General features: G+C 46.9%; 1 protein-coding gene across 2 annotated transcripts in view; it reads left to right on the forward strand.

Moving 5' to 3' along the window:
* The first annotated feature begins 773 nt into the window (after window positions 1–773).
* Window positions 774–13,800, forward strand: part of ANKS1A (ankyrin repeat and sterile alpha motif domain containing 1A) — a 118,664-nt gene continuing 105,637 nt past the window's right edge. Inside the window, exons 1-3 of one of the 2 annotated variants that reach the window (XM_019546740.1) lie at window positions 774–852; window positions 1,803–1,959; window positions 3,737–3,799. The gene's annotated coding sequence lies outside the window, so the exon portion shown is untranslated. The remainder of the gene's footprint in view (window positions 853–1,802; window positions 1,960–3,736; window positions 3,800–13,800) is intronic. The other variant, XM_019546742.1, reaches the window with a different exon arrangement.

Raw genomic sequence — 13,800 nt, forward strand, 5'->3', positions numbered from 1 at the left:
TCTTTTCCCCTTTTGGGCTGCTTTTAAATGGGTCACCTCCAAGGGGCTTAAGGGAGGATTCATTCTCCATGGATAGCATGGAGCAAAGGACGCCAGTTGTGATGGTACAACTTGGAACGGCTCTGAGACCGCCTACGTGTTTTTTCACAAACTATATACAGCTGTCAAGAATGGGTTTTGGCTGCCACCAATGTGGTGAATTTAGATCAGTTCAAAGATGAAAGGCTTCAAATCCTATTTACGCATCCGTCGTGACTTACTGTTGTGGGAACAGGGAACCCCAGCCTATCAAAGCCCTCCAGAGAAGGGGAATGAATTAGTTGTGGGTTGCTTGTGTGGTGGTCTGGGATGCTGGGTGACTTTTAAATAGATGAGTGCTGCACTCAAGCTTCTTGAAAGCATGTCATTGAAGAAGATGGTCCATTTTGAGGTCTTGTGGGGTATGTGGCGGTGAGGGAACGAGGTTCTGGCTTGAGAGTTCAGGTGTCTGGGAAGAATGCTGAGTAGTGAGGCTGCCTAATGACCGTCTGTTGCTTTGTGGCACTTGTCACCCTCGTTTAACGCAGCGTTATGTAATATCTGTTCTCTGAGTTATTGCAGTTAACTGCAACTGGCCGCTTCATAGTGATGGCTTGTCTTGTAGCAACCAGCTCGGCATAAGAACTTGGCAGAAACTTTTCCTTACCACCTGGCGCTCTCTAAGTTTTTGATATACAACTAAGTGTTCTTCGTGCTTTTGTTTTTTTTTTGTTTTTTTTTTTTATCTTGCAGCATCTGGAGGGGGCCGAATGTGAACTGCGTTGACAGTACAGGGTATACTCCACTGCACCATGCTGCTTTGAATGGTCACAAGTAAGTTCTCTTGTAGTGCCTCTTACCCCAATGGGTACCCACATGCTTTGCAAACCTCATATTTATGTAGACTGCCTTCGTTCATAACTTGAGTGCCATGCTGCCTCCTCTGAGAGAGAATGGTGGAGTGGTGCCAGCACTACGCCATCTTCAGGACAAGTAAAGAAGGCTATTGCAGGGAAACTGCGGGGGGCATGTTCTGTCGAATGTAATTCTGTAAGTTTAAAATTTGGCAAGGATAGTGGGGCCGTCTCATCAGTCTTGTTTAACAATCCTAATCAGTGAGTGAGACTTCTTGTTGGATATATTATTCAAAATACTCCTGCTTCAGCACCAAAGTCCACTGGAATCCCACTACTACGTGTATGTAGTCACTAGTTGCATTTGTGCTGTCTACAATACGGTAACATGCCGTTTTGTTACAACTGTCAGTATGTGTGGAGACTCTTGTCTGCTCACTATTGGCAAAGATCATTTATTAACTTTTCAGTAGTTCTTTTTCTACTGCAAACTTTTTTTTCTTTTAATTTGGCTTGCCTTGTTCTCTGACACTAAAGACTTGCCTACCACTGGCTTTTATGCTGGTGTCAGTGCACCTGTGTCCGCTCCCAGTGCAGGTATAAAATAAGTGACTTGACATCTAATTGGTTCTTGTCCCTCTCGTATTTGATTCCTGGGCAGCTAGTCTACCTGAAGATATTTCACCAGTGCAAAAAAATGTAGCAAGTTCTTAGTTTATTTTCCTGTAACTCGTTTCACTGACTTTCGGGCAGCACTCTGTGGGAATAATTTGCATTTGCAAGGTTTTCAAGACACACCATGAAAATAATTCTATTCAGATTTAGGTTACTGAGCAGTAACACTCAGCTTTGGGTACAGACTCATAAATGCTTGTCTTCGGGTTTCCATGGGGTGGAATAACTGACTCAGAAGGCATCCTTCTTTTCCAGGGACGTGGTGGAAGTTCTGCTGAGAAATGATGCACTGACCAATGTAGCGGACTGTAAAGGCTGTTACCCTCTTCACTTGGCAGCCTGGAAGGGAGATGCAGAAATAGTGAAACTCCTCATCCACCAAGGACCCTCCCACACTAAAGTGAATGAGCAGGTCTGGATATTTTCTTCCTCTTAATTGTCTCTAATGTGCCAGTGGAATAATTCTCCTACTTTTGGGAGGGGGGAAACCTTTTTAACCACACAACATAAGGCATCCAGCAATAGCTGCTTCTGGGGAGTGTTAAAAATACCCAGTTTCTGATGGTGCAAAGAATGATCCGTCTCTAGAGTTTATAAAGCTCTGACTGACTGATTAAATCAGGATCTAGGGTAGTTGGCTGCAAGCAAGCAGTATGAACCGCTGAGTGCATAGACTGCAGCCTGCTTCTTTACTGGGACTCGAAAGCTGACACTAATCATTTCCTTTCTAGTTGCTGTGTAATTAAGGAAAGGTTGCTAAAACTGTCAAAGGATACATTGGCTCCCTTCTGTTGGGGAACTAATCAAAGCAGCTTTGTTTTAGCCTTCGTTTGGCCACGCTCTCCTAGCTGCTCCACTGGCTGATTTCTACCACTCGTGCTCGCCAGTTAACTGATTTAGTGCGGGGGTTTACCGTTTACTCCAAGTAAAGGAATATAACGTAGTCCTAGATGACAACCATTTCTGACTGAAGGAGGGCCTGCCTCTTGTGTGATGCAGACTGGCTTGAACCTGCTGTTCTGCGCAGTGATTCTGTTGTCCAGAATCTAGGAGCCCCAGCCTCCCTGCTCAGCTTCCCGAGGCCAGGCTGCAGTGTTCTTCCACAGCTCCAGTGCTCCTCTCGGCACAGATAGCAGAGCAAGAGCAATTCATGTCAGCTCATCTGTGTGTGGGGCAGCTGGGCACAAACAGTTTTCTCATTTAAAGAATCCTGCTTGAGATCCAAACCATTTGCCCTTTTGTCTAAGCATTTGGAAGGGGAACCTTTGGAATAATGCTGTTCTGCTCATGTTGCTTAGCCTCTTGCAGCCTGCAAGGCCGAGTGCTCTCTTCAGGACCCTCCCTAGGATCAGTAACCCTCTCCCTGCCCTAGAACTGGCCTCCGGTGGTTGGAGGAGAGGCCTGGGACTTGGGAGGTGTAGCGTTTAAATCCCGTCTCTGACACAAGCTCCCCCCTGCAACCTCAGGGTGGGGGGGAGCAATCAAGCTCTCGATTCCTCATATGTACAGTGGAGTTCCTTGCCTTGCAAGGCTGTGATAAAGGCTAAATTATTTGTTCATAAAACACCTTAAAGATGAAGAGCACCGTGGAAGCACTAGTTATTACCTTCCCTCAATGAAAAACAAAGCACGCGCATCTTAACGTGCTTGTTTTGCTTGTCAGTCACCTTTTTGGTTTTGGGCTGTGCTTAACCTAGCCCTCTGGCCCAGCGTCAGGCAGTCAATCTGTTCTCTTTAAATCTGGGAAAGCATGCTAGACCGTTTACAGTCCATCTACGGTGGGAGTCAACTGAGGGCCCTGTGAGTGTAAAGAAAAATGATGTTGCTGTCAAAGGTCAGGAGTAGGACAGGTACGGGAGAAACCTTTTCAGAAAATTAAAAAGACATAGGGTGATCTTGCCAGGTAATGGCTGATTGATTGGCTCTTTCAGCTGAACCTTTTAAATGGGTGAACTCGGTCCAAGAGGTTGCATGATGGATATGTTTTAAAGAGGTGTAAATGATGTGCACAGTGGTTCAAATGATGAGACGTGACAGCTGGAACGGCCAGTGTGGTTAACTGCTTTGGACTAGAACCAGATGCCGTGTTCTGTCATTTCCACCCCTCCAGAGTCGCCCATTGCTTTGTTACTGTATCTCGCCCATTTCATTATCATATTTTATTTTTCTTTTTCCTCTCCTTTTTGTAGAATGCTCTTGAGATCAAAGAACTCAAAAAGTACGGCCCCTTTGACCCATATATCAATGCCAAGGTGTGTACTTTGCTCTCAGGATTTCACTGCATCATGACTCCAGGCTGCACTCCTACCTCCAGGTGCATTGTCATCCAGTTGGCTGATGATGATGATGCCCGCTCAGTTTCCAGCCACTTGGGGAATAGTAAAATGCAACCATTTACTTACTGTTGGTTTCCTTCTATTTTTTTTTTTTAAACCAGTGATAGATTATTTCAGTGATAGACTATTCCTGACTTTTCTGGAGCTCCTTTTGTACTTAGACTTACAGGATTCAGGGTTATGGTCAATTTGCCTAATTTGGCTGGACAGCTTCTAAAAGGTAATGTCTTAATACAAATGCTCCAGGTATTGTCTCGCATTCTAAATTGTTAACAAGCACAGAATGGGAATTTTTCTTGGCTTAAAGATGGCTGCATTTTTCTCTGTGGGCTGTTGAGAGTGAATTCCATATCATTTTTCCCTACAAAATGAATAACGCCATGCTGCTTTACTAAATGGGTGGCTCCTGCTTCTGGTGGTGGTAGGGAGAAGGCTGGGGCGGGGCAAGGCCTGTAACATTTGTACCCCTAGGGTCCTTCATGTCTTGCTTGCTGCATCACACTCATCTTGGTGTTTTAGTCCTTGTGTCTCGTGTCTGAGTCTTCACTTCTAATCTTCTCTCCTTGCTTTTTTTGGTGTGCTTTTTTGCCTATCTCTGCTTTTAGCAGTTTTTGATCCACCCAGGGGCACAGAAGTAAAGAGTGTATGATGCACTGAAGCTGAGCAGTTGATGAAGCAGATGGGGCGGGGGGGGATTCCTAAGGTCACTTGTTCTGTTTACCACTGAACAGACAGTGGTGTTTTCTCAGACGCTCGCCATGTTTAACTGAGTTTTATTTATAGCCAGGCTCCAGGCAAGCAATGGTATAATAGTCTGTTGATTTATCGTGGGATGCTTCTGCTTTCAACTACCACGCCAGGGTTACTTCTGGCCAACTCTTTTGGAGCCAGCCAGCCATGGTAGATTTTTAGCTCTTCAGAGTTTAGTTAAAACTTCCACAGTGCTTGAGCTGCAGTACTTATAAAAACACAGGCCCCAAATTCCAGGGCGTGCTGGTTGATGAGAAGTAAATTCTTTGTATTATCACTCTCCGGTTTCAGGAAACACTACTGTAGTGCATACTTGTTTTGAATGAAAACGTTTAAATGGCGATTACAAGTCAAGTCTAGAAAGGAATTTTATAGCAAGAAATGATCTCCTTTGCAGATGTGCCGTAGGAATTGGGAAGCTAAACCTGCTAGAGCTTTCAAGAATAGCGTTCATCAGTAACTGTGAATGGAGTATTATAGCACAGTGCAGTTGAACGCCAAGTGATCAAATTGGGACCGCCCCCTGCACAATAACAAACGCATGCAGCTGAGAGTTCCCATCTGCTGTACCTGTTACATCTGTTTGCTCCTGCATCTGTACAAGTTTAGCAAAACCGTTGCAACCATTCAAGGTTACATTTTGTACAGAAGCGTGCAAAGATGTCAACTCCTGTTCCCTTTTTAAGCATTTAAAAGTGACCTCTGTCAGAGATTGCTTTGTAAAGTATTTTGTCGATGTGTAAGCAAATTTTAGTAAGTTTTTTTTTTTTGGTCGTCCCCCCCGCCAAGCTTTCACAAATAGCAAGACCGAAAAGGAGCAAGAACTGTTTATAGAACTATTCAGGAGACGGAGAGAAATTGCAGTGCGGAAACTGTGTGGTAACATGAGGTTGTTCTGTGTTCTGCATCAGAGTTAAAACGGTCAGGGGACCGGAGGCTGAGCAGACTTTGATTGTTTGCTTTCTTTTGGAATTGCCTTGTATTGTAAAGGACATCTTTTAAACTTGTCTTAGGCTAGTCGTGTTTTGAACATAACTTGCCGATTAGAGTGGTCCGTTACTTACGATGGTCTTTTCAAAAGCTGATCCAGTTAGGCCTCTGGGTTAGTTTTGAAAATGGGGCCTGAGTGCTTTGAAAGTGTGTACCCTTTAGAATTTAAGCCAAGGCTGCCTACACGCAGGCTGGAGATGGTAGAGCTTTTTGTGAATTCTGACAGAGTGCTTCTCCCACGGTGGATGTGTATTTGCCTAAACAAAATAAAATAAAAAGCTTTGAAAAGATGCGGTTCCATTTTGTGGCCTTTGGGTGGAACTCGGGTGCAAGCCTCGGGCAGACCCCTGCCTACCGGGCCGGTTTTGAAACCTCTCCTGCTTCCTGAAAGGCTGATGGGAGGGAGGGTCCCTGTATAACCTGCGTCCCAAGCTGCTGGCTCCCTTAGTCTGTCAGGTGGAATTTTATTTTGCTGTCAAAGTGACCTGTGTCTATGTTCCAAAACCATCGTTTCTTTTCAGACTCCGTTTCCACGGAGATCTTGAAGATTTTTGTTCCAAGTTAGAATGAAACCAGATGTCAAACGTTTTTTGGAGTCCTCCATGGAACAGCCTTATTCTTTATCCACTTCATAGCTCCAGGGACACCGACACGCTGGGAGTTGACGGAAATCCTGTTCTGTGCAGGCATAACTAATAGTGCCAACAGCTCTCCAGGGCCAGAAAACAACTAACCAAACCCAGAATCTGGCCCAGCAAACAAAAGCTGATGCGTGACCCCTTTCCTTGGTAGCCTTGATGATAGGGGGTAGATGGATGGTCTTTGACCATAACCCGAATATGGAATCATAGAAAGTGAGGGTTGGGAGGGACCTCAGGAGGTCACATCTAGTCCAACCCCTTGCTCCGAGCAGGACCAGTCCCAACTACATCATCCCAGCCATGACTTTGTCCAGACGGTTCTTAAACAACTCCAAGGATGGAGGTTCCACCGCCTCAGGGAGCCTGTTCCAGAGTTTTACTACTTTCCTAGTGAGGAAATTCTTCCTAGTATCTAATCTAAACTTCCCCTACTGTAACTTGAGTCCATTACTCCTTGTTCTGTCATCTGCCATCACTAAGAACAGTCCAGCTTCATCTTCTTTCAAACCTCCATTCAGGTAGTTTCATAGATGCATAGATGTTAGGGTCGGAAGGGAGCTCAGTAGGTCATCAAGTCTGGCCCCCTGCCCTGGGCAGGTGAGAGTGCTGGGGTCAGACAGCCCCCACCAGATGCTCGTCCAGTCTCTTCCTGAAGACCCCCAGGGGAGGGGCAAGCACCACCTCCCTTAGAAGCCCACTCCAGATTCTGGCAACCCGTGCCGTGAAGAAGTTCTTTCTAATGTCCAGCCTAAATCTGCTCTCTGTCTATTTGTGGCCACTGGTTCCCAGTAAATACAGCTTCTCCTATTCCCTGCTGCCCTCCCCGATGAATTTATAGGCTGCCACAAGATCAGCGAAGGCTGAAGAGATCCAGGTCCCTCAGTCTCTCCTTGTAGGGCCTTTCCTGCAGGCCTCTGACCATACAAGCGGCCTCTGACCCCTTTCAGGATTCTCCGCACCCACTCTTGAAGTGCAGCGGCCAGAACTGGATGCAGTACTTCAAATGCGGCCTGACCAATGCCGCACAGAGTGGAAGCATCACCTCCCTGGACCTGTTCATCATGCATCTGCTAATGCACGATAAAGTGCGGTTAGCTTTGTTGATCACTTGGTCGCGTTGACGACTCGTGTTCATCTTGGGGTCCACCATGACTCCAAGATCCCTTTCCACTGCTGTACTGCTGAGAAGGTCGTCCCCCAGCCTGCAAGTGTGTTGGTGGGTCTTTTTGCCCAGGTGCAGCACGTTGCACTTGTCTTTGTTGAACTGCATCCTATTTCATTCTGCCCATTTTTCCAACCTGTCCAGATCTGCCTGGATCCGTTCCCTACCCTCTGCTGTGTTAACTCTGCCCCATTAATTTGGTATCATCTGCGAACTGGAACAGGGTGGTCTCCACGCCCTTGTCCAAGTCACTAATGAAGATGCTGAATAGCACCGGTCCAAGGACCGAGCCTTGCGGGACTCCACTGCCCACATCTTTCCAGGTCGGTATCCGCCCGGCCACCACCACTCTCTGGGTGCGACCCCTAAGTCAGTTTGCCACCACCTGACCGTGTAATCATCTGTATCGGAGCCTGCCAGCTTCGTTACGAGAACAGAATGCGATACTGTATCGGAGGACTTCTTAAAGTCTAGGTAGATGACATCTACCTTGACTCCCATGTCTAAGCATTTTGTGACCCGGTCATAAAAAGAAACAAGGTTAGTCGGGCAGGATCTCCCTGAAATGAACCCGTGCTGATTTCCTTTCAGTCTTATTTCCCCTGCTGGGCTCCCCCGAATGTGATCCTCAATGATTTTTTCCAGAGCTGTCCCAAGCATAGAGGTAAGACTAACTGGCCTATAGTTTCCTAGTTCGTCTGGCCTCTAGTTTGAAAATAGCTTGACAATAGAGGCCACATTGGCCCTTTTCCAGTCCTCTTGGACCTGACCAGAGCACCGTGAGCGCTCGAACAGCCGTGCCAGCGGCTCCACCATGACACTGGCCAGTTCCTTCAGCACCCTTGGATGAAGTTCATCCAGGCCTGATGAGTTGAACACATCCAGCCACCGCCCCCACCCACCCCTTCTTGGTGAGGCCTGGCCTATCCGCTTCCACTAATGGAACTTGCTTCTCCCTCTCTGCTGCTAGGGTTGCATATTTGCTGTCCAGACAAACTGTTGCAGGTGGAGGTGAAGATTTCTGCCTGCTGCCAGGTGTCTCAAGCTTCCAGCTTCTGCCCTCCTGGGAGTCCATGTCCTCTCTCTTCTCTCGAGCTGCCTCTGGCAGTTCTTCCTTCTCAGTCCCAGAGGTAGATGCTAGCTATCTCCTCCAGCATCGAATCGATGAACTCCTTGTGGCAGAGGATGCTTCGGAGCCTCGCCACCTCCTCCTGTAGCTCTCTTGCCTTTTCCCCGAGAGATGCCGCCAGGAGGCACAGCTCACACCATAGGCACCCCCTGACCTGGCCGTCACTGGGAGGAACCTGCAAGCTGCTGTCCTCACAGTGCCAAACCCAGACCTAGGTGGAAGCTGGGATGGTGAGCAGGCCTGCCTGGATAGAAACCTCGCAGGTGCAAGCAGAAGCAGTGGCGGTGGCTCTGGCATTACGATGTGCTCCAGCCATTTCCCTGGGTCTCTTAATCTGCCTTCTCTCTCTTGCTGCTCTTTTTCCAAGCACACCTTCCCTAGCAAACTTGCCTGGGAGCTGGCCTGTTTACTGCTCCTTGGCCCCAAAAGGTTCTCTTTTTCCTGCTTTTCACCAAGCTGAGAGGCTCTCCTGTCAAAAGGGTGTGGGGCCAAGTGACTTGCAAACTACCTGCAAACTGCTTACCCTTTGCTGGCTCCTTGGTTGCTTGGGGAGTCTCTCTTTATTTTACCCTGTTTGCTGGGCCTGGACTGGCTCCCCTCCCCCCCCCCTTAGGGCTTCTGTGGGGCCCAAGCAGCAATCAGTCAGCAATCACTCAGCCACCAATACTCCCAGCTTCTCAGAGCACACATCCCAAACGCACACAGCCCACCAAGCAGACACGTGGCAAACCAAAGGCACGGGAAACTCTGCGTCACCTTCCTTCCCTGGGCAGGGCCTGGTGCCTGGCTTCTCTTCCCCTTCCTCCTCCTGATGGCAGCACATTGCCTGCAAACTGCTTACTTACCCTGTTGGCCATCCCTGTTTGCTGGCACACTCCTTGGTCACTGGCACATACCTGCTGACACTATTTTGGGGCTTGTGATAGCTTTGCATAGAACAGATGGCCTAAGCAAGCTGAGGAGGGATGTAGGGTTAACTTTGTGGGTTACAAACTCTTGTTTGTAAAGATAACTCTGTCTTGCTATTTTTTGCTTTGGCTGTCTCCTGTGAGAGTGACCAGTTAACCAAAACCAGAATAGAAAAACTAGCTAAAGGAAGAATGAACTGTGCTACACCAAACCACCCTTGCCCTTTTTTTTTTTTAAATTGGTCTCTGGAAGCAATTGAATAATGCAGACGGGGTTGAAAATGCACTATAAATTTGTGCAGGTTGCTAACAGAAGTGGAAGCTTACCATCTGGGATCTGCAAAAAAACCCCCAAAAAACTGGGCAGGGAACCCATCTGCAGAGCTCCTGAGAGCAAGTCATTTTTCTTTTTCTTTTCTGAGGATCCTTTTTTTCCCTCTTTCTTTTGGTTCTATTTTCTTTCCTGAAACTTGTTGTAGAGCTGGTCACCTGCAGGAATGAACTGAGACCTACTGAGCTGGAGCTGCCATTAATATTAATGGGAATTGTGGGTGCAGCAAAGGGAGTGCATGTCCATCTGCAGGATGGTGGAGGTGTATCTGATAAGGAAGCTTGTGGCTTGTTTCTTACCCTCTTGTTGGACATTTTCTTGCTTTTCTGGTATTCTCTGGTGGGGAAGTTTGGGTCTTGATCAACAAGATTTTTCTTTTCCATCGGGGGGGGCGGTGCCTTTGATTCCAATCACAGTCTGCGAAGTGTGCGGCTGAGAGTCCTATGTACTGTGTTAGATGAAGATGCAAGGAGACGCTGAGACACTAGAAGGTGCATGTTCGTGTGAATGGTCAGTGCCATCCTAAACATATGCTGTGTGGGGTGTGGTATTAGGGTAAGGATTATGGTAGATAATCCCAGGACTTTAAAAGCTCAGTTAAGGCCTCTTCCGCCTCTGCTCCCTGCTCAGAGTTTCATGGGCAAAGTGTTGTGTAGCACAGGCCATGCCATTCCCTGCTGTGAAGGAAGAAGCTGCTGGTACTTCTCAAGGATTGCAGTTCCTGGATTCTGCTGGGATTTCTTTTTGTCCTAATGTCATTTGATTTAAACAGTCTTGTTCCCTCTGATTTGCTAGGAAGGATTCCCGACCCCCACTCCTATGTCCGAGGTCAAAACTGCCTGGGAGTTTGGCTACTTGCTGCTGGTCTTGTACCGCAGCCTTCTCCTGGGGTGGTGTATGTGGGCGGTGACATGGGGAAAAGGGAGCTGAACCTTCTCTTCCTTGAGTAGTCCAGTGCTTGCATTTGCCCTTCAGATGTTTAATCTTCCCAGTTCTTGTCTGCTTGATTGCTGCCATTCTTAGGTTTCTGGTGAGTACATTGGTACTTATTGCCCTCCTTGAATTTCCTTGATTTAAACTAAGGAAAGTGATCTTAGAGCAAATCTGAAGGGGCACAGTGTAGAAGTCCAAATCGCACAGGTGGTGCCACTGGTTTCTCCTGGCAGAAGGGATGGAAAGCTTTGGTGTACCAGATCTCTCTGCTGCTGAAGTGAAACATCTATCCCGCTGAGTGCATAGGAGCTTCTGGCTCTCTTTCCCTGCTGGGAATAGATTTGAGTTGGATACTAATGGTACATGTAGTCTTTTTAAGCATGTGATCTCTTCTTGAAACGGGAAAGATTTCATAGTTTGTATGGGGCTGGAAGGGACCTTGCAGATCATTGGGTTCAGCCTCCCCACTCTAGGCAGGAAGACAGCTGGGGTGACTGTCCAGTTTCCTCTTGAAAACCTCCAGGGTGGGCGACTGCACCACCTCTGGAGGGAGTTTATTTCACAGTCTGGACACCCTGACGGAAGGAGTTTTTCCTGGTACTAAGCCTGAAGCAGCCTTTCAGGAGTTTGTATCCATTGGTCCCGGTCTTCCCCAAGGGTGCCCTAGTGAACAGTTGTTCACCGAGCTCCTGATGCGCTCCTCTGATATAGCGGCAAGCCGCCATCGAGTCCCCTCTCAACCTTCCCTTCTGTAGGCTAAAGAGGCCCAGGTCCTTCAGCCTCTCCTTGTATGGCTTGTCTTGCAAGTCCCTGATCATACGGGTGGCTCTTCTCTGGACCCTCTCAAGTTGTTCCACGTCCTTGTTGAAGTGCAGTGCCCAGAACTGGACGCAGTACTCCAGCTCCAAGTTCTGGGATCCCAGAAGTCATTTGAGAGTCCTGCCCCATCCACCCATAAGACATGGGGAAGGTAGCTGTTGGCTTCTGAACCTGTTTAGCACCTACAGCTCGGGAGACAGTGGAGTTCCCTTTTAAGAGAGCTAATGCTGTCCGTTTCTGCAACATTGCTTCAGAAGAGCAACGAAGACTTTTTCCAGCTGTTTTGGTTGCTTTAATAAAAGATACCAGACTTACCCAAAGAACTTTGTCTGCCTGTGTCCTTAGACCAACACAGCTACAACCTTCAGACAAGCTGACACTTCAGAATGCTCTGCCATTTCTGACACTTGACAGTTGGCAACTCGGGGGGGGGTGAAAGGTGCTAGGCTGTCTGCTGTAGAGATGGAAACTCTTTCTACCCCAAGCAGTTGGAGCGAGGGCAATAATTTCCTTCACTTTGGCTGTGCTCCATGCCCACCTTACAGAGATTCTTAATAAGAGCATCAGTGTGGTCGGTTTTTGATGCGGAAACTGTCTGCGACCTGGCCAGTTCACTTCAGTTGCTGTAAGGCTGCTTTGTTGTTGCTGAGTTGGGTTGGATTCAAATCCCAAATGAGAAGCTCCGTGACCCCATTGTGATCGGTGGACAGGGCGCGTAGCTTGGATCCTAGCTCCTGTGGTTCTAGCCCTGGCTGCGATGCAAGTGTGCTGTGTGACCTGGAGAATGTTTCCTCCAAAAGGAGGAAAATGCTACATATCGACCCATAGAGCTTCCACTGCTATGGATGTGATTGCATTCTCCATAGCCATTAAGTTGTTCCCCCGCCCCCCCCCCCGCTTTCCTCCCCTTCCTTGTATGTTGTATGTGCAGCCTTCTCTTCACCCTGCATTAACTTACCCACTTCACTGGTGCTCACCTTCTTTCACTATGGCTGCTTCCCTCAGCAGCTGCTTAGCTTGTGCTGTTTGACTTGGCTAAACCTGTCTCTGGACAGCGAGGACCTGCTTCTTCCACCCCATTCTCTTCTAAATGTTGCTTATTTCTGCATGTGGCAACTGTTACTTCTTACTTCCTTGGGGTATTTTTTGTTTTCGAGTCACTACTGCAGAGGCTCGGTCCCCAGTTACCTTTCAGCCCCCAGCCCCCAATCTCTCCCTATGCATTTCGTACGGCTGAACAATGATGCCGTCAAATACTGCAAAAAACAAAGGGGAATTTGCATGTGTGGTTTTTATAATCCCTAGAATATGATTTAGCACTTTAATAGGATTTAAACGCTTGTTAAATCCAACCAGCTTTGCAGCTTTTTATTTTTTTATTTTTTGGAAAAATGGTGCAAAATAATGAAACTTTCCTGTTAATTGAAGCTCAGAAAATGCTCCTCTCAAAAAAGCAAAGTAGAAATGATTTTGGCCAAGTCTTAGAACTGTACTCTTACCTCTAGCTAGGTCAGCAGGTATTTAAAAATTACTGACTTTCTGCTGCGGTTCACTTTTATGTGGAAGTACTGGAGAGAAAGTTAAAGTTAATACAACTTGTGTGAGTAAGATTTTTTTGGGGGTCGTTGTGGTACTTCTTTGGACAAGTATTTCAAAGGTCTTAAACTGAAATTCCTCCAATATGCAGTAGTAAAACTAGAAAGCTTAGGTGAGCTCAATTTTGAAAGGAGATTGGTTTAAATCGTGGAAGTGTTTGCATATTTTGCACCTGCAAGTGAAATGTGTGTTGGATTACTTGCCTATAAATAGTTATTCTGCACTGCTGTTTTTTAACTTGGCAGAGGCTGCATGCGTTAATGGCGCAAGCTTTCACTTTAGAGGCACTTACTTGTGGCTTGGGCATTTTTTTTCTTTCAGCTGGATTGCGAGGCCTTTAACAGAAGAGGGCTGGTTTAGCACAGTGATCTAACTCTCACCAGTCACTACATTTCTTACATTCCCGTTTCTGCATGTGGTAACTTATGCACCTTGCACCCCTTTTCTACAATGATCAGCTTACGCATTTCAGCGTTGTGCAAGTGGCATAGCTGCTATAAATAATCAAAACCTCATCTGAAGGGTGGATAGGCATCTAAACAATTGAAGTTTAAATTTAAAACAATGACAATTAAATGTTTATAGATATTGTATATCTATAATCTATAGAATAATATATAAAACGATGGCAATTAAATGCTTATAGTCGGAATTAATA

Source organism: Crocodylus porosus, unplaced genomic scaffold, assembly GCF_001723895.1.
Source record: "Crocodylus porosus isolate Cpor-Errol unplaced genomic scaffold, CroPor_comp1, whole genome shotgun sequence".
NCBI lineage: Eukaryota > Metazoa > Chordata > Crocodylia > Crocodylidae > Crocodylus > Crocodylus porosus.